This window comes from Lutra lutra, chromosome 16 (genome assembly GCF_902655055.1).
Source record: "Lutra lutra chromosome 16, mLutLut1.2, whole genome shotgun sequence".
Taxonomy (NCBI): domain Eukaryota; kingdom Metazoa; phylum Chordata; class Mammalia; order Carnivora; family Mustelidae; genus Lutra; species Lutra lutra.
In genome coordinates, this window is record NC_062293.1 from 45,103,903 (window position 1) to 45,123,369 (window position 19,467).

A 19,467-nucleotide genomic window follows, 5' to 3' on the forward strand; every position below is an offset into this window, starting at 1 on the left:
CCCCCCTACCCTGCTTGTGTTCCCTCTCTGTCTCTCTATAAAATAAATTAAAAAAACAAACAACAACAACAAAAAAACCCAAAACAGAGACATAGCCCCCAAATTTGTTACTTTCATAATCCATTTTATTAAAGGTTTCCTTCCCAGGGGGCGCTTGGGTGGCTCAGTGGGTTAAGCCTCTGTCTTCAGCTCAGGTCATGATCTCAGGGTCCTGGGATCGAGGCCCACATCGGGCTCTTTGCTCAGCGGGGAGCCTGCTTCCCTCTCTCTCTTTCTGCCTGACTCTCCGCCTACTTGTGATCTCTCTCTCTCTCTCTGACAAATAACTAAATAAAATCTTTTAAAAAAATGTTAAAAAAAAAAAAAAGGTTTCCTGGTCAGCTGACACCAATCTACAGGATGTAACTGCTCCTTCACACCGTTACCTCCTGGTTTCAACAGTTTCTTGATTTTGCCCTCCCCCTACATTGACTACCTTCCTGGGGACTAGAGCGGTCTTAGAAGTACTTTCTGTTGTTGCCGCATACTTTTTCCCTTGGTGGATGGCTTCGAGGCCAGTAACCGAAACTTAGACCCAAATCGGAGTTTAGCCTAGCATCAAAGTCCAACCCAGAACTCTCTTCTAGTTTCATTTGAGCTATTACCAATGATAACCAAAGGACTATTTTGCCTGTTTTATTACTGGTTTGCATTTCCTTCTACATCCTGGGAGCCAAGTCCTGGGATTGGACCTACCTCTAAATTCCATGGGGAACGTTTACCTTGAGTAACTGAACACAGCTGTTGCATCAGACCTTCCGGGACCACCTAGGAGTCCACAGCTCCTCACACCCACCTTTTATTCCGTTTTCTTCCCAAAGCACACCGTTTTCACAAGCAGGGGCCATTCCAGCCCAATCCCACTTTCCTGACATGGACTGAAGGAAAATTTTGCTTTGTTCCCTTTTAGACACATAACACTTCTGGCACCAGCTGCATGGGTTTTTCCACAGCAAGCTAGTCTCCACTCGTCGCCAGACGCCAGCTGAGTGTTTTACAATTTAATTCAATTCTGACACTAATTGCCCAGAGGTAGCACAGACTTCGCAAATTAAGGGCTCAATCCCACAACGCCTCCCCCACCCCCACGCCCATTCAGCTGCCAATCACAGGTCTGGGCCTCCCACGCTTCGAACTGATTGGTTATAAATTAGCGGGGGCAGAAGGTGTTACCAATTTATTACAAGGGATATGTTAAGAGATGCAGACGAACAGCGAGATGAAGAGGTGCATAAGGCAAGGTACGTGGGAAGGGATGCAGAGCTTCCGTGTGATCTCTGCGGCGTCACCTTCCCAGCGCCTCCATGCGATCACCAACCCCAAAACTCTCCCAACCCTTTCAGTTAGGATTTTTGTGGAGGCTTCCTTCTGTCAGCAATTTGGTTAAATCCTTGGCCATTGACCAGTAAGTCAAGTCCCAGCCCTTTTCCCCTCTCTGCTCCCCAGAGGTGGGGGCTGAAAATTCCAACCCTTTAAACACAGCTGGTTCCCCCTGGCAACTGGCTTTTCCATCTTTCGGGCATCCATAGGGTCTTTCACTCCTTAATACAGACTCAGGTGTGCTTGAGAGGGGCTTGTCATGAATGAGAAAAGATGCTCCTTTCACTTGATCACTCTGGAGCTGTTTTAGGAGTCTGGGGCAAAACCTGAATTTTAAAACAAAAGATGCCCCTATTGTTCTTACCACTCCAGAAATTGGAAGGGTTTTAAGAACTCTTGTTAGGGGTCGGGAAGAAGACCAAAATATATATTTCTTGTCCTATCACAGTATCACAGGGGGGAAGAGACAAGTCTCCCATACAGAAGAATTCCAAATAAATTATGTAGGTACCCCCCCCCAAAAGAAAGGGAAACATAACACCCCACTCCTTAAGTGTGGGCTATGCGTAGTGACTTCCCTGGAGACAGTAACTTTGGAGTGAAGAAATCTTACGAACACTACTTCAGTTTGGTGATCAAAGCCCAAACTGATAAATTAGGGCAACAGTTGTAAACTCTTGATATTGATGTGGGAAACAAAGGAAAAAGAAAACAATTATTTAATTTTCTTACTACCTATAGCCCATTCACAAGTCCCTGAAACTGACAGAGTGACATTCCTCTAAGGACTCAACTGCCTCAATGTTAATACTTTGCTAAGGGCAAAAGGGAATCCTAGCCTGACAAGTCCCCACTCCCCACACCAGGATCCTATAAGTCTACTTAAACATATAAAAATTCCTTTGGAAACTTCCTTCATCTCTAAACCCCCCAAGATATGTTTTGGCAATCCCCAACCATATGACCCACAAGACCCAGAAGGGTCTCATGACTCAGGTTTTATTAGACAGTAATAAACAACATTTTCCCAACAATAGCTAGCCATCTTAAGGTCCTGGAAACCTTGCTCCCAAAATTTCTTAGAGACTTATGCTATCCCTAACCCCCTCCCAACTTGTGAGTACTCCTCATGATGCCGGTGCAGCTCTTTCTGCCCACGTGTCCTGTCCCCGTGCTTTAAAAAAAACACCTTTTTGCACCAAAGACATCTCAAGAATTCTATCTTGGCCCTCAGCTTCGAACCCTAATGTCTTTCCTACATCAGTATGATGGGAGGAAAATGGCTCCTTGCTTATCCTTACCTCCAATCCTTAGCCCCAGTGTGACTGTGAAAAAACAGAAAATTCCCAGTAGTGGGGCATCCTCCAACATACCTGACAAGTATGTGTAGACTTGAAATGAAAGCGGGCTCCGTCCCTAATTTAAGGCACTGGCTCTTTCAAAGCTCTCTGTCTTGGGCCTCACCCTGTCCTTGGCTGTTGAGCACTCTTGAAACTCAACACTTCTTTGAGTCGTCCACCAAAATCTACTCACACAGGAGTGTTAGGGATATATCTTCTCCAGGTGGTCAGCAGTCCAAAGAGAAACTAGGTTCCCCCAGAGGGGATAAGCACTCTGTCACAGGCTATTGCAAAAGCAGGAAGGGCACACCTCCTGGAGGGTGGATTTTGGGCGGGTAGCTGGGGTATAGCCTGTAGAATCCTGGCAGCCTTGAGATTTTAGGGGTAGTGAGGTGATGGTGATAAAAATGATGTTAACAACTCCTTTTATTTATTTATTTAAAAGACTTTATTTATTTGACAGACAGAGATCACAAGTAGGCAGAGAGACAGGCAGAGAGAGAGGAGGAGAGAGCAGAGAGCCCAATGCAGGGCTCAATCCCAGGACCCTGGGATCATGACCCGAGCAGAAGGCAGAGGCTTTAACCCACTGAGCCACCCAGGCGCCCCCCTTTTATTTATTTTTTATAAAAGATTTATTCATTTGAGAGAGAACACGCAAGCATGGGGGTGGGCAGAGGGAGAAGCAGACTCCCTGCTGAGTGAGAGGTCTCAGCAGGACCCTGAGACCATGACCTGAGCCTAAGACAGGTGTTCAGCTGACTGAGCTACCCAGGCACCCCTGATCTTTTACAAAGAGCCAGGTCTTGGGTCATTGGATCCTCACAGTAGGACTGTTATGTCCGTTTTGCAAATAAAGAAACTGAGACTTAGCCACTAGCTACCATGGTGATTTAGATTTAAATTAAGGAAAATTAAATGGAGTTTAAGAACTAGTCTCCTACGACCAAGTAGCTAGTGGGCAGGCCAGCAGTATGTGATTTCTTTCTTTCTTTCTTTTTTTAAAGATTTTATTTATTCATTTGAGAGAGAGATAGAAAGAGCATGAGCAGGGAGGAGAGGGGAAGGCAGGCTCCCCAGTGAGCAGGGAGCCAGACAAGGGACTCAATCCCAGGACCCTGGGATCATGACCTGAGCTGAAGGCAGATGCTTAACCGACTGAGTCACCCAGGCGCCCTGAGTATGCCAATTCTGTAATTGTGGGAAGTCTGGTGGATGGTGCTAGCTTAGAGACATTTGCTCACATGGCCAAGATCACATCTCCCATGGGGAAGATCCATATCCCAAATGGAGGTCTCCCTCTGGTACAGGTTGGGGTTGCTGTGTGTCTGGAAAGCAGGGCTCTGATTTGGTGATCACTCAACTACTGATTTCTGGCGTTCTCTCTGGAAATCATTTCATAAATTTTGGAAGGGTAGAGTGGAGGGTTGAAGGGCTTTAGTGTGGCCCTTCCATTCTTCCCCCTCCCACCTCGAGGCTCAGAGTGTATGAAGATAAGATGGAGAACATTGCAGAGGTTCTTGGAACGGTGGAACCAAGTCATCAGGCTGTTGAAAGCTTTAGCTTTTTGTTGCTGCTTCCTTTACTGACTGTAGCGTCGTCTCCATTTGCCCCTCCATCAGTGGAGGATTCGTTTATTGAACAAATAAGATGCTGACCTCCAGCGGGTCCTGGGTTCTGTTTCAGACTCCAGAACCCATACCCACCTCCCGTTTGCGTCCAGGGATTATTAGATTAGGTCATTTTTGACTTTGGGGACTTGAAGCTCCTTAAGAAAAGAGTGATATTTGGAATCCAATATCAAAAAGAGGCCATCGACACCCGTCCCGTGGAGAGAACTGCTGTGCAGCAGGGCCCTCACCTACCGGGTGACCTCAGGCCAGACTCCCGGCACGCGGCCACAGGTCCCGGGGCGGCGAGGGGCGGGGCGGGGCGGGGCTGGCGCCCGGGTACCTGCGGCGGCCAGCAGAGGGCAGCCAGGGAGCGCGCCCGGCGCCAGGGCCGAACCGCCCCCCCAATCCCAGGTGAGTGAAGCTAAAGTGGGGCCACCCCTGTCGGGGGCCCAGTCTCGGAGGGCCAGGGGTGGGGGGGGGGGTGTCTGGCTCCCGGCGGGGCCCAGGCGGGCGCGCGGGGCGGCTGCGGAGCGGCGGGCGGGACCCGGGAGCTCCCGCCTCGCGGGTGGGGGCGAGCCCCGGGGGCCGGCGGGGCGTTCCAGGCCCTGGCGTCGCACTCCCGTCCCCGCCGCGCTCGCCACTCGTCTCTCCAGGAGCCCGGGCTGGACCCGAGAGGCCGCAGGCAGCGCCTCTCGTCCCGGAACGGCTTGCGCCCCGGGCCTGGCTTGCTGTCTGCCGGGGGCCTGCGGGGAAGCGCGTGGTGCACCCAGGAGTGGGGCGCCGCGGTGGGCGAGGCGGGGGCGGCCGGGTGGGGGAGGGGAGTGGGCGGCGAGCGCGACTGCAGACGCCAGGCGGCGCTGGGGTGAGCGTTCCCCGCGAGCGAGTCAACAAGTGCGGTGTTTACCGAGCGCCCGCCGCCGGCTGCCCGCCGGGGCGCTCACGTGCGGCGAAAGGGGCCCCGGTGTGGCGGAACCGCCGCCCCTCTGTGCTCAGCCTGCCCTCGGTGAGGATCCCACACTCCGGGTGATTGGCTTGGGGCGCCTCGGTGGGCCCCGGCCTGAGCTGTTGCCCATCGTTAGGTGGTCGGGAGTGGGACTCCTGCGGCACGTGCGGCCCAGGAGCGTGTGAGTGCGGGATGCGGGTTTTTCTCACTGGCCAGACGGGATTCCTCTGGTTCACTCTGCCCACGTCTTTCAATGTGGGAATCCTGCCCCGGGTTTGTTTTCTCGCCCTCCGGAAAGCCACTTCCAGCCATCAGGCAGGCCCTCCTGTTTTTCCCAGGCAGAAGACTTGGAGAAGTGTTGAAATCCACCCAGGGTGCCTTGTTGCTTTCAGGATGCAGGCTCTGGGCTCCTAGTGGCGCCCATGACACTTGCGATGTTGGGGCAGAAGCCCCCTTTTTTGGGTTCAACAAGGGATCTGCCGGCAGGTCTGGAATTTTTGTCCCCTGCCTGGCTTCTGGGAAGACTGAGGACCTGATTTTCCCATCTGGGTGGTCTTAACACCCCCCACTCCCCCCCACCCCCGCCAATTCCTTCCCCTGACGTCGTTCTAGGGAGAAGTGTGATGCAGAAGGTGGAAACCCATCCTCAGTGAGATCAGGGCCAGGGGGATTCTGCTGAATGATCAGGTTCCACCTGTGCTGCTTCATGGGACTCTCTGATCTTCCTAGCAGCAGGGGGCTGGGGGAGCCAGGGGTGGCCCTGGGCACCCTAGTAAAGAGCATTGTCAGATCCAGGGCTACGGTCCAGTCTCTGCACCTTCTCTTCCCTCCCCTCCACCTTGAGCAAATGTGCTCTTCCTGGGGTCTCCATGCCCCGCATCCTCTTGCCTGTGACATCCACTTGCCCTCTCATCTCTTGGGTGGGGGCGGGGAGGAATCATGCATCAGAGGCCTAAGCTTCATTTCTTCTTTTCTCTCACTGTCACATTTTCCAGACAAGTGCTCTGCACCTGGTGCCGGCCTCTCAGCTCCAAGCAGCCCTTCTTAATCCTCCGCAGCCTGGTGCAGCCCAGCCCCACCACTGCTCTGCTGGAACTGCTTTCCTGAAAGTCATCTTGTTTCCAAACACTGCTGGTTTGCTGCCTTGGTCCTTCCGCCTGGGGAGCGGACCCTGTGTGCATGCAGCCTGCTCTGCAGTCTGCTTTGCTGTGATTTCTAGGGTGTCCTGCTCTCCTTGTTTGGTTCTTCTCCATTGTTCTTTCTCTTTGGACCCCGCCACCCATAGCGGGATGTTTTTTGGGGTGCTGTGTTTACCTTCCCAGAAGCTTTCTTCAGCAGCCCCATGGGGCAGCCCCCCCCTCTGGCTTCTAGCACCAGTCCTGGCCCCGCTCGGATGCTCCAGTGACCCCCAAACTTGGTGCATCCGAGTCTGGCCTCCTCCTCCCAGGAAGCTGCTCTCACTTGCTGCTCGGGAGTGGGGTTCCCTTCTCCGTTATACTCCCTTCTCCCTGAAGTATGTCTGCCTCTCGCCTCCCCTCTATGAACCGGATACCATGGCAGGCCTTGAACATCTCGGGCCAGGCTCCGAGGCCCTTTAGTGGGTCCCTCTGATGCCAGCATCCAGTCCGGCCTCTGCGGTCCATCTGCTGCATCACCTGTAGACGGATGGTCCCTGACTTCTGCTTTCGCCCTGTGGCTGACCCTCCTCCCTCAGCAATCTTCAGAGTTTCCGCATTCCTCCCACACAAAGCCATTCCTCCCACACAAATCCGATCTCTTCCTCCCAGAGTTGAAGTCTCCTCCTTTTTGGGCCCTCACTCTCCCCAACCAATTGCCAGGTCTGCAGCTTCTTCCCTCCCTACCATGGTTAGCCCTTTTGTCCTTACCCTCCGGGACCCCCAGCTGAGTCCTGTTGCCTTGGGAAAGCTTTGTAACTCCTCTGGCTGCACTGGGGGCCCTTTTCTTGGCTTTCCCTCTTCATCATGCCCCTGGTGCAGCTCTCTGCTGCTGATCTCTGGCTCTTTGGGCCCCTGAGGCCTGTTCTCTTTCTCCTGGATCCCCAGGACCCAAGCCCCTGCAAGCACCGAGAAAGGACTTCCCAGCCCCAAACATCTGGGCATACCTCCCTGTTATCCTTCAGAGTCTGGCTGAAACCACACCTCTGGCCTAGACTCTTCCAGCCTTCCGGATCGCCATCTGTCTACACCTCGTCTGAGTTATGGATGGATTCATTACAGTTTGTGCCACCCAACTGAATGCTTTGTTCTCTGCCATCAGCCTCCAGTTGTATCGTGGGTGTGAGAGAGGATTTTCTGGCCCCACACCACAGCGGCTGTTTACTGAGTGGTCATTAGGAGTGGGGCAGGGTGCTGATCTTTCCCGTGTGTGTGTGTGTGTGTGAAAGAGAGAGAGAGATAGATTCTCCCAGTGCCTAGAGGGGTGGGTGCTTCAATTCTGCCATCATTGTCTCTTCCTGCCCATGAGGACACCAACCCAGAGAGCCTGAGCGACTTGCCTTCGTCGCATAGCTTGTGGGTGGGCAGGGCAGAGGCTGGAACTCAAGTGGGCCTGACTTCCAAGACTTTTCCAGTGCTAGGATTTGCCATTTGGGGAAGTGTGTGCTTCTGGCCAAGGAGTCTTCTTTGTCCTCTTGGCACCTGGCCCAGGTGCGTGGGCTGTGCCCGTGGCGTGGTCAGCTGGTTGCTTTGGGACTCCAGGAAAAGACTTTGTAACAGAACAGATGGTTAATGGCTGGGCAAATGACTCAGGGAGGCTGTGACATCTGCCCTGAGGCCCTAGAAACAGGAAGGTTGTGTGTGTGTCTTAAGTAAAAGTTGTGGTACAGAGAACCCTGCAGGGCCCTCTGGTAGGTGGGGTCATATCTAAGGCACTTTTACCTTTTTTTTTTGGTCAATAAAATCAACTCCCCCCCCCCCCCCCAAACTGTACCGCCTTCAACAGAAGAAGTTTCCTGGTCCTTCCTTCCCTCTGCAGGTCACTGTCATATGAAAATGAGTTCCAGCTGTGAAGTATGGTTGCCATGGCAACCACTAGCGTGAGGCCCTGAGTCTCTTGCTCCTAGGTCTCTATACTGTAAGCTCTGAGGGGCTTTTTTCCATCTCTGTCACCTAAAAACACTAAATACTACACTTTGCTCTCTTCTTTTGCATAAACATTAAAAAATGTCGTGTTTCTTGGGCAGTGGTTGCTGGGCGCTGTCGCTGGACTGCTGGCATGTGCCGTTAATAATGACTCTAGAAAGGTGCCCCTGGTTTAGGCCATATTTTGAGTGAAGGCCATCGCACCGTGTCCTCAATGACTGGAGAGGCGGATGGGGGGTAGTGGTTTGGTGCGGTGGGGACGGCTTTTTGGTGCCACTCTGCTCCCCTGGGAGGTGGCTGAGATTGCCTTCAGTCGCTGCCCACTTCTGTGTTAGAGCCTTGCTAGGCTCTCCTGGGGAGTGGGCCTCCCAAAGCAGGGTGCATCACGGGGGCTGAGAGAGGGTGCCTTTGGCAGTGGTCGGAGCTCCTGACATTGACTAAGATGCTGTTCCCTTATTTCATCCTCATCCAGGTGAAGGGCAAAGTATTTTTATTATCCTCATTTTATTTTGTTTTTATTATTTATTTATTTATTTATTTATTTTTAAAAGACTTTATTTATTTGTTTGAGAGGGGGGGGGAAGCAGGCTCCCTGCAGCAGGGAGCCTGATGTGGGGCTCGATCCCAGGACCCTGGGATCATGACCTGAGCTGAAGGCAGATGCTTAACCATCTGAGCCACTCAGGCGCCCCATCCCCATTTTATAGGTAAAGAAATTGATGTGCCAAGAAGTGAAGCGCTTGCCGGAGGACACAGAGTAGTGGTCCTAGAAGGTGTGGCCCCTGTGGCCAGTGCCCTTTACTTGGTGTAGCCCGTGGAAGGACAGTGTTTAAAGACCGAAAGGGTGAATTGACAAGGTAGGCTATGTTGGCTTTCTCAAGACTGAGGCTTAAAGTGGTGATTTTCCACTTTTTATTTATTTATTTATTTTTTCAGTTTACCTCTATTTTTAAATTTTTTTTAAGATTTTATTTATTTATTTGACAGACAGAGATCTCAAGTAGGCAGAGAGGCAGGCAGAGAGAGATGGGGGAAGCAGGCTCCCTGCAGAGCAGAGAGCCCGATGCGGGACTCGATCTGAGGACCCTGGGACCATGACCTGAGCTGAAGGCAGAGGCTTTAACCCACTGGGCCACCCAGGCACCCCAGTTTACCATTTTTTTTTTTTAAGATTTTATTTCTTCATCTGAGAGAGTGAGAGAGAGAAAGCAAGCACAAGTAGGGGAGAGGGCCTGAGTGGGGAGCCTGACATGGGGCTTGATCCTAGGACCGGAGGATCACGACCTGAGTGGAAGGCAGACGCCCAACCATCTGAGCCACCCAGGTGCCCTTTCAGTTTGCCAATTTTTTTTTTAAGATTTTATTTATTTATTTGACAGACAGAGATCACAAGTAGGCAGAGAGGCAGGCAGAGAGAGATGGGGAGGCAGGCTCCCCACTGAGCAGAGAGCCTGACTCGGGACTCCATCCCAGGACCCTGGAATCATGACCTGAGCCGAAGGCAGAGGCTTTAACCCACTGAGCCACCCAGGTGCCCTAGTTTGCCAGTTTTTATGTCTTAAGGGCAAAAGGCTGTGGTGAAAAGACATGTATTCAAATGTTTGTAACAGCTCTGTTTGTAATCGCCAAAACACTGGAAATCACCCAACTGCAGTAGGATGGACAAATAAATTGGGGGGAATACACACGCTAGAACACTCGACTACAGCGGGGATGACCCATTGACAGGCACACGGAACACAGATGTATCACACAAACCATATGATTGAGTCTCTTTAGCTGTTCCACCACCTGTGAATGTTCAGACTGTAGTTACTCGTGACTCCAAACTGCCATGAAGACTGTTCCGGAACTTTCCACCTGTGCACACATGCCGGGGTTTCCTTAGGGCAGATCCTGAGAAACAGAATCCTTAGGTCATAGGGCAGATGCATTTTTTATTTTAACAAATTGATGTCCATGTGACATTCTAAGCCTCAGATCCCACAGCTTTGTCAGTCTGGTCCCTGTGAAATTTCCTCTGGTCAGTTTTGGCCCCGCAGAAGTTGGTCTCTCTGGCATACCTCTGTGCCCTGGCTTTGTCCCATGGCTCTTCCTTTCTACTCACACCATCACCCAACAATGAGATGGGCTGCCCCTCTCACTTCCACGCACAGGCCAATCGGCCAATCCTCCCGGCTACTTCGTGAGGGGACTCTTGGGTGGGGAGGAGACCCTTTTAAATCCAAGACATTGCATTTCTGGGAATCAGGATGTATCCTCGATGAATGAGAAGGGGATTGAGGGCAAGCAAGAGGCCACTTTATAAGCCCCAGTATCAGCCCAGCTGCTCAGATGGCCAGATCTAAAGACGAAAATCGCCAATACGTTGCGGCTTGCGCACAGCAGCGTGAGTTGGGCTGGGCTGGATAGTGACGATCACTCACCCTCCTCGCCAGGCAGACACACTGTAACTTCATAACACTGCCCACAGCTGTCACGGCATCCCCCAGCTGTTGGGCTGCCATGGTGTACTAAGTGCTTTTACATAAGGTGCTCACCGCATAACTCTGGTCTTACATAAGGTGCTCTGGTATTTTTAGCAGCATCCAGCTCCGTATGAAAGGAGATGCTCTCCCATTGAATGCTGCTCCCTTTCCAGGCTGGCCTGGCTGTCAGAGGGTTGAGGATGTCTGTGCTGAGGACTGTAGCACCTGCCGGATTCTGGAATTTCTCCAGGTCCGCCTGACACCCCATAACTGACAGAAAGGGATGCACGTCACCTCGATTGCCCCCAGGCATCACAGCAGCAAGAAAAGGGCCATTATACTGACTTGGCCAATTCCCCACCAGCCATATCCAAGCTTAGCGAGTGCTCCCCAAACCCAACAGAGTGGAGGGGGACAGGAGGAAACCAGAGCTGATCTGGCCCTGCTTCCACATCCCCAGAGATGGCCCCCTAGAACCTGGGCACCCAGCCTTGTGTCACCTCCCAACTGTCACCAGAAGTCCAAGGTTCCAGGTAGAGTGAAGTCAAAGGGGTGGCATGTCTGTATTCATGTCTTGGGTCTAAGGTCACTGCTGTCTTTATTCTGGTTTTGCTAAATCTTTTTGTTGTTGTTGTTGTTTTGTTTGTCAGAGAGAGCAGGTGCCCAAGTAGGGGTGCAGCAGGCAGAGGGAGAAGTGGGGTCCCCGCTAAGTGAGGAACCCCATGAGGGACTTGAACCCAGGACTCTGGGATCATGACCTGAGCCAAAGGCAGGTGCTTAACCCATTGAACCACCCAGACGTCCTGTTGCTAAGTCTTGAAGTATGACACACATACAGAGAAGTACACGTAACAAAATTGATGAATTTTCACAATATGAGCACACACGTGACCAACACCCAGATAAAGAAAACATACCGTTACCATCCTCCTAGGAGCCTTCCTTATGCCTCCAGGAACCTATGACACTGACTTCCAACACCTTCTATTTGTTTTGCCTTTTTTGCACTTTATATAAATGGAATCGTATGGTACCAGGTATGAGTAGCTGGGAGTGGTGGCCGATTGGCCTGTGCATGGAAGTGAGCGGGGCAGCCCGTCTCGTTGTTGGGTGATGGTGTGAGTAGGAAGAAAGAGCCATGGGACAAAGCCAGGGCACAAAGTATGCCAGGGAGAATAACCTCTGCGGGGCCAAAACCGACGAGAGGAAATTTCACAGGGACTAGGTTGATAAAGCCATGGGATCTGAGGCTTAGAAAGGAATGTCACGTGGACATCAATTTGTTAAAATAAAAAATGCATCTGCCCTATGACCTAAGGATTCTGTTTCTCAGGATCTGCCCTAAGGAAACCCCGGCATGTGTGCACAGGTGGAAAGTTCTGGAATAGTCTTCATGGCAGTTTGGAGTCACGAGTAACTGTACAGTCTGAACATTCACAGGTGGTGGAACAGCTAAAGAGACTCAAATGTTCATACCCAGCAGTACTGTGCAGCTTTGAAAAAGAAGTAGTTAGAGGCACCTGGATATCTTAGTTAAGCATCTTCTTTTGGCTACCGTCATGATTTCAGGGTCCTGGGATCAAGCCCCGTGCAGGCTCTCTGCTCAGCGGGGAGTCTGCTTCTTCCTGTCCTTCTGCCCCTCCCCCTGCTTGTGTGCGCTCTCATTCTCTCAAATAAATAAACCCTTTTTAAATTTTTTTTTATTTTTTATTTTTTTTTAAGATTTTATTTATTTATTTGACAGAGATCACAGGTAGGCAGAGAGGCAGGCAGAGACAGAGGGGAAAGCAGGCTCCCCGCTGAGCAGAGAGCCTGATGTGGGGCTCGATCCCAGGATCCTGAGATCATGACCTGAGCCGAAGGCAGAGGCTTAAACCACTGAGCCACCCAGGCGCCCAACCCTTTTTTTAAAAAAGAAAAGGAATTAGATCTTTATATAACAATATAGATGAAGGGCCCCTGGGTGGCTTAGTCAGTTAAGCGTCCAACTCTTGATTTCAGCCAAGGTCATGATCTTTTAGAGTTGTGAAATCAAGCCCCAAGTTAGGCTCCACACTGGGCATGGAGCCTGGTTAAGATACTCTCTCTCTCCCTCTTCCCTGCCCCCCTAAAACAAAACAAAACTATATATATGAATATATATACATATGAAATAATATAGATGAATCTCTAAGACTATAGGGGGAAGAAAGCCAAGTTTCAAAGTGGTAAATAGGTTATGATGCTATTTGTAGAAATATATACACATAGTCCTTTATATGAGTACACGTACATGCAGCGCACATCTATATGTAAGAGCATATCAAATGGTCTAGAAAAATATGTTCCAAACTAATAATAAAAGATGTTATCTCCAGGGAAGGGAGAAGGGGACCAGATTTGTGTGTGGGGGGGTGGTGAGGATGATCAAAAGGAAATGTATCCTTCTCTGATATTTAAAATTTTTTAAATTATATTTAAATTGATAAGTTAATTCATATACCTCAAATAATTCACTCATTTTAAGTATACAATCTATTTAAATCCATAAAAGGAAAAGTACTTATATAATTAGAGGTTAATACTAGTCTAACCCCCTTTGTGATAGGAGACTTTCCTCAGTGCATCTCTGAGCACCAATGGACTGTGACATGCTCACTGTTTAGTGCTTGGCTTTTTTTTTTTTTTTAAGATTTTATTAATTTATTTGAGAGAGAGAGAGAGAGAAAGCATGAGAAGGGGGAGGGTCAGAGGGAGAAGCAGACTCCTGCCCAGTGGGACTCGATCCTGGGACTCCAGGATCATGACCTGAGCCGAAGGCAGTTGCTTAACCCACTGAGCCACCCAGCGCCCCTAGTGCTTGGCTTTTAAGGGCAGCTGGCATAGGTGGAAAGTCTTCCGTTGTTTGAACTGAGGTAGCCTCTTTGTTGCTCTGCCTCTGAATCTGTCCCTTTGGAGCCATCTCAAATCAGCCTTTTCCATGGGCTGGGATTTTCACTGGTGCAAGATCCCTGTCATGCCCACCTGCTCTGGGGAGAAATACTCCCCTCTTAAAGGGGTTCCTTGTAGAGTCTGTAGGGTCCCAGGGATCACGCATTCCAGATCCCAGACTGTGCTGGGCACCTGACTGAAAGCCGTCCTAAAGTTGTGCAGAACAGGACCCTCTGCCCTGATGTTGCTTGACCACGACCTAACACTTTTTCAAAGTAATGGTCTTTTTTTTTTTTTTTTTTAAAGATTTTATTTATTTATTTGTCAGAGAGAGAGAGAGAGAGCGAGCACAGGCAGACAGAGCGGCAGGCAGAGGCAGAGGGAGAAGCAGGCTCCCCACAGAACAAGGAGCCCGATGTGGGACTCGATCCCAGGACTCTGGGATCATGACCTGAGCGGAAAGCAGCGGCTTAACCAACTGAGCCACCCAGGCGTCCCAGTAATGGTCTTTTGAATTATAAAAATAACTCACATTCCCTGTGGAAATTTAGAAAACACACAGAAACGCAAGAAAATAAAAGCCATTGATTTTCAACCCCCAGAGATAACTGTTGTTTAACTGTTTTAAAATTGAGATCATTCTATATACTTGATTTTATAACCTGGATTTTATTTAACATGTTTGCTTATCTATAAGAATAATAATAATATATAATAATATATGCAACACGCTTTTTTTAGTTCACGGTTTTTAAATTATTTTTATGTTTATTTTTATTTTTTTAAAGATTTATTTGAGAGAGAGCGTGTACATCCACTCACATGTGGACAAGATATACACATGTGGATGTGTACACTCACATGTGTACAAGAAGGGGGAGGGGTGGGGGGAGGGGCAGAGGAAGAGAATCTCAAGCAGATTCCCCAGTGAGCACAGAGCTGACAGGGGGCTTAGTCCCACAACCCTGAGATCATGACCTGATCCAAAATCAAGAGTCGGACTGACCAAGCCACCTAGGTGCATCTATTTTTTTTTTTTAAGATTTTTTAAAATTTATTTGAGAGAGAGACAGTGAAAGAGCATGAGAGAGGAGAAGCAGACTCCCTGTGGAGCTGGGAGCCCGATGTGGGACTTGATCCTGGTACTCTGGGATCATGACCTGAGCTGAAGGCAGGTGCTTAACCAACTGAGCCACCCAGGTGCCCCGGTGCATCTGTTTTTTAATTTTTTAAAAATATTATATTCAGGGTCACCTGGGTGGCTCAATCATTAAGCAGCTGCCTTCGGCTCGGGTCATGGTCCCAGGGTCCTGGGATCGAGCCCCACATCAGGCTGCCTGCTCAGCGGGAAGCCTGCTTCTCCCTCTCCCACTGCCTCTGCTTATGTTCCCTCTCTCACTGTGTCTCTCTCTCTCTGTCAAATAAATAAATACAATCTTAATAAATAAAGATTATATTTATTTGAGAGAGAGATTGAGAGAGACAGAGAGGGACAATAAGCACGAGCAGGAGATAGGGACAGAGAGAGAGGGCGAAACAGGCGCCCCACTGAGCATGGAGCCCGATGAGGGACTCAATCCCAGGACTGTGGGATCATGACCTGAGCCAAAGGCAGATGCAAACTGACTGAGCCACCCAGGCACCCAGCCCCGGGATCTTTTTTTTTTTTTTTTTTTTAATGTTTCTTTTCTTTCTTTCTTTCTTTTTTTTTTTTTTTTAAGATTTTGTTTATTTATTTGACAGAGATCACAAGTAAGCAGAGAGGCAGGCAGAGAGAGAGGGGGGAAGCAGGCTCCCTGCAGAGCAGAGAGCCTGATGTGGGGCTCAATCCCAGGACCCTGGGATCATGACTGGAGATGAAGGCAGAGGCTTTAACCCACTGAGCCACCCAGGTGCCCCTTAAACATTTATTTTCAATTGGATATGTTGGAATATAAGAAGTTACTGACTTAAAAAAATTATTGTGAAATGTATGTATACAAGAACATATAAAACATACATGTACAGTTTAAAGGAGAATAATGAAACCGACGTCTGCCTACCTAGCTTAAGAAATAGAGCACCGCTAGCCCTTTAGAATTGCTTTTCTACCTCTCCTTAAATGGCTCTCCCTCTTTCCCACCCCCAGGGGACGCACTAACCTGGATTTTGTTATAATTATTAACCTTCTGTCCTTCATAGCTTCACCATACGGGTTTATATCCTTCAATGATATGTTGTCGGATTTTTGTATGCTTTTGAGGTATTGGCAGTGGACTCAGGCCAGATCCGTGTTTAAACTGATACGTGTGTGTACGTGTTGTTGACATTCACCTGTTGTTGCATGTGGCTAGTACCCAGTTTATTTCTCCCTGCCACTTGTTGATGGGCATTTGGGTTGTTTCTGCTTTTCTCTACTATCACCAACATCCTCTCCATGTTTAAATTTCTCTAGGATGTTTACTTGGTAGTAGAATTACGAGGCCGTAGGCCCGTGTGCTCCTTCACCTCCTGTCCTTTCAAAGCCACATGTGCTCCCCGAAGCCCTGGCCCAGAGCATTGGTTGCTTGGTGTCTTCACCAATCCTTGGTATCATCACTTTTTTCGTTTTCGTCGATCTGGTGAGTAGGAACTGGTATCTTACTGTGGTTTAAATTGGCGTTTCAAGGGGCGCCTGGCTGGCTCGGTTGGTGGAGTGTGTGACTTTTGATCTTGGGGTTGTGAGTTCGAGCCCCACATTGGGTATAGAGATTATTTTAAAAAAATAAAATAAAATCTTGGGGCGCCTGGGTGGCTCAGTTGGTTAAGCATCTGACTCTTCATTTCAGCTTAGGTCATGATCTCAGGGTCCTGAGATTGAGCCCCCAGTCGAGCTCCATCCTGGGCCTAGAGTCTGCTTGAGATTCTCTCCCCCTCCCCCTCTGCCCCTAACCACTCCCTGCACTCATGCTTTCTGTCTCTCTCTCTCTAAAAAAATAAATAAATAAATAAAAATAAAAATAATAATAATAATAATTAAATCTTTTTAAAAATTGGCATTTTGATAATTATGGCTAACACTGAATATATTTATGAGCGATTTGTGCCTCCTCATTTATGCACCTGTACTTTTCTTTATCTATTTGACTTTTTGTCTCTTCCCTCCCTCTCCTCCAGGTGGTGCCCTATTAGATTAGTACTGATTCAAAAAAATATATATATATTGGATTCATAAGTGATCCTCCCACATTCACATTCTGGTACTAATTCTTTGTTCATTATGTGTAATAAACACTTCTCCCAGCTTATGGCTAGCTTTTTCACTATCTTAATCGCATCTTTTCTTTTTCTTTTTGAAGATTTTATTTATTTATCTATTTGTCAGAGAGAAAGAAGGGCACAAGCAGGGGGAGAAGCAGGCTCCTCACTGAGCAGAGAGCCCGATGTGGGGCTCGATCCCAGGACCCTGGGATCATGACCTGAGCCGAAGGCAGACGCTCAATGACTGAGCCACACAGGCGCCTCTTGTCAAAGGCTTCTTCCTTTCACTTGACATAGTGTCTTGATACTTGTCGCTGGTGTGTGCTTCCTTTTGATTGCTGTCATGCTCCATTGTATGGATATGTACCATTTAGTTACCGACTAGCCTATGGAGAGACCCCTGGGCTGCTTTGAGTTTTTGGCTGTTGTAAACAGAGCAGCCCTGAGTTCCTTGTTGACACATGTTTTCAGGTGCCTTATGTATATTATTTCTCTTAACATGTTTTACCTCTGTAGGGAGTAGTAGAATTGCTGGATCATAGGTTAGGCCTAACTTTTTTTTTTTTTTTTTAATAGCATAAGATCCGTTCAGAAAACTACTCACATCCTAAGTATACTGCTTGAGTCATTTTTTTTTTTTTTTTTTTTTTTTTTTTTTGCAAATATGTTAAATTTTATTGTTAGATATTTATTTCTATAAAAGTCTTCACACTCCTCATCAACTAGAATTTTTCATAAGGTAGTTTCTTTATTTTTTAAAATTTTCTTTATTATGTTATCTCCACATCCAACATGGGATTTGAACTCATAACCTCAAGATCAAGAGTCACATACTCTACTGACTGAGCCAGCCAGGTGCCCCTTTGTAAGATCCTTTAATCTGAAGGCTTCAACTTAATGTTATTTTGCTCCATCTCACTCTGTCTCACGGGACTTTTCATATAATTTTTGTTTTTCCAGATTTGCATTTTCACTAGTCTGAGTCCCCCTCAATCCCCTTTCTGGAGAAATTTAGCTCTCAACTCATGATGCAGTTCCAGAATCAGTTTTGCCTGGCTAAGACCCTGTGTTCCTAAACAGTACTACCAGCTCCAAGGCTCACCCTTTAGTTAGTACAGAAGAACTAATTAAGGCTTAGCAATTCTGGTTTCCTATTCTACGTCTGAGAACAAGCAGCTATAATCATTGGATTGTAAATGTTTTTTCACTATGTGACAATTAAAATTCTCTAAATATTGTTATAAAGTCATTTTTTAAATGCCTGCAATGATAGCCAAAGACCAGAGAATAGTTCAGCTTTTGTTTTCTTGCCAATTATTCTGTTTCTGAATATGGTATGTTGTGGTAGAATCAATATAACAGTATAGACTACTAAATTTCCATTTCTCTGTAATGGATTTTTTTTGTTTTTATTTATTTTTTTTTTTTTTTGCAGTTTTTCTTTTTTTTTTTTTTTTTTTTTTTTTTTAATTTTTTTTATTTTTTCAGCATAACAGTATTCATTATTTTTGCACCACACCCAGTGCTCCATGCAATCTGTGCCCTCCACAATACCCACCACCTGGTGCCCCAACTACCCACCCCCCACCCCTTCAAAATTCCCAGATCGTTTTTCAGAGTCCATAGTCTCTCATGGTTCACCTCCCCTTCCAATTTCCCTCAACTCCCCTCTCCATCTCCCCTTGTCCTCCATGCTATTTGTTATGCTCCACAAATAAGTGAAACCATATGATAATTGACTCTCTCTGCTTGACTTATTTCACTCAGCATAATCTCTTCCAGTCCCGTCCATGTTGCTACAAAACTTGGCTATTCATCCTTTCTTTCTTTCTTTCTTTTTTTTTTTTTTTTTTTTTTTTACAGCTTTATAAACATATATTTTTATCCCCAGGGGTACAGGTCTGCGAATCGCCAGGTTTACACACTTCACAACCATAGCACATACCCTCCCCGATATCCATAACCCCACGCCCTCTCCCAACCCCCTCCCCCCATCAACCCTCAGTTTGTTTTGTGAGATTAAGAGTCACTTATGGTTTGTCTCCCTCCCAATCCCATCTTGTTTCATTTACTCTTCTCCTACCCCCTCAACCCCCCATGTTGCATCTCCTCTCCCTCATATCAGGGAGATCATATGATAGTTGTCTTTCTCCGATTGACTTATTTCGCTAAGCATGATACCCTCTAGTTCCATCCACGTCGTCGCAAATGGCAAGATTTCATTTCTTTTGATGGCTGCATAGTATTCCATTGTGTATATATACCACATCTTCTTTATCCATTCGTCTGTAGATGGACATCTAGGTTCTTTCCATAGTTTGGCTATTGTAGACATTGCTGCTATAAACATTCGGGTGCACGTGCCCCTTCGGATCACTATGTTTGTATCTTTAGGGTAAATACCCAGCAGTGCAATTGCAGGGTCATAGGGTAGTTCTATTTTCAACATTTTGAGGAACCTCCATGCTGTTTTCCAGAGTGGTTGCACCAGCTTGCATTCCCACCAACAGTGTA

General features: G+C 48.0%; 1 protein-coding gene across 3 annotated transcripts in view; it reads left to right on the plus strand.

Moving 5' to 3' along the window:
* Positions 1–4,646: 4,646 nt before the first annotated feature.
* The window catches only part of RPH3AL (rabphilin 3A like (without C2 domains)), a 147,061-nt gene continuing 132,240 nt past the window's right edge, over positions 4,647–19,467 (plus strand). Inside the window, exons 1-2 of one of the 3 annotated variants that reach the window (XM_047707016.1) lie at positions 4,647–4,723; positions 16,169–16,334. The gene's annotated coding sequence lies outside the window, so the exon portion shown is untranslated. Of the gene's footprint in view, positions 4,724–11,338; positions 11,358–16,168; positions 16,335–19,467 lie in introns of those variants that run through there. The other 2 variants (XM_047707017.1, XM_047707019.1) reach the window with 2 other exon arrangements.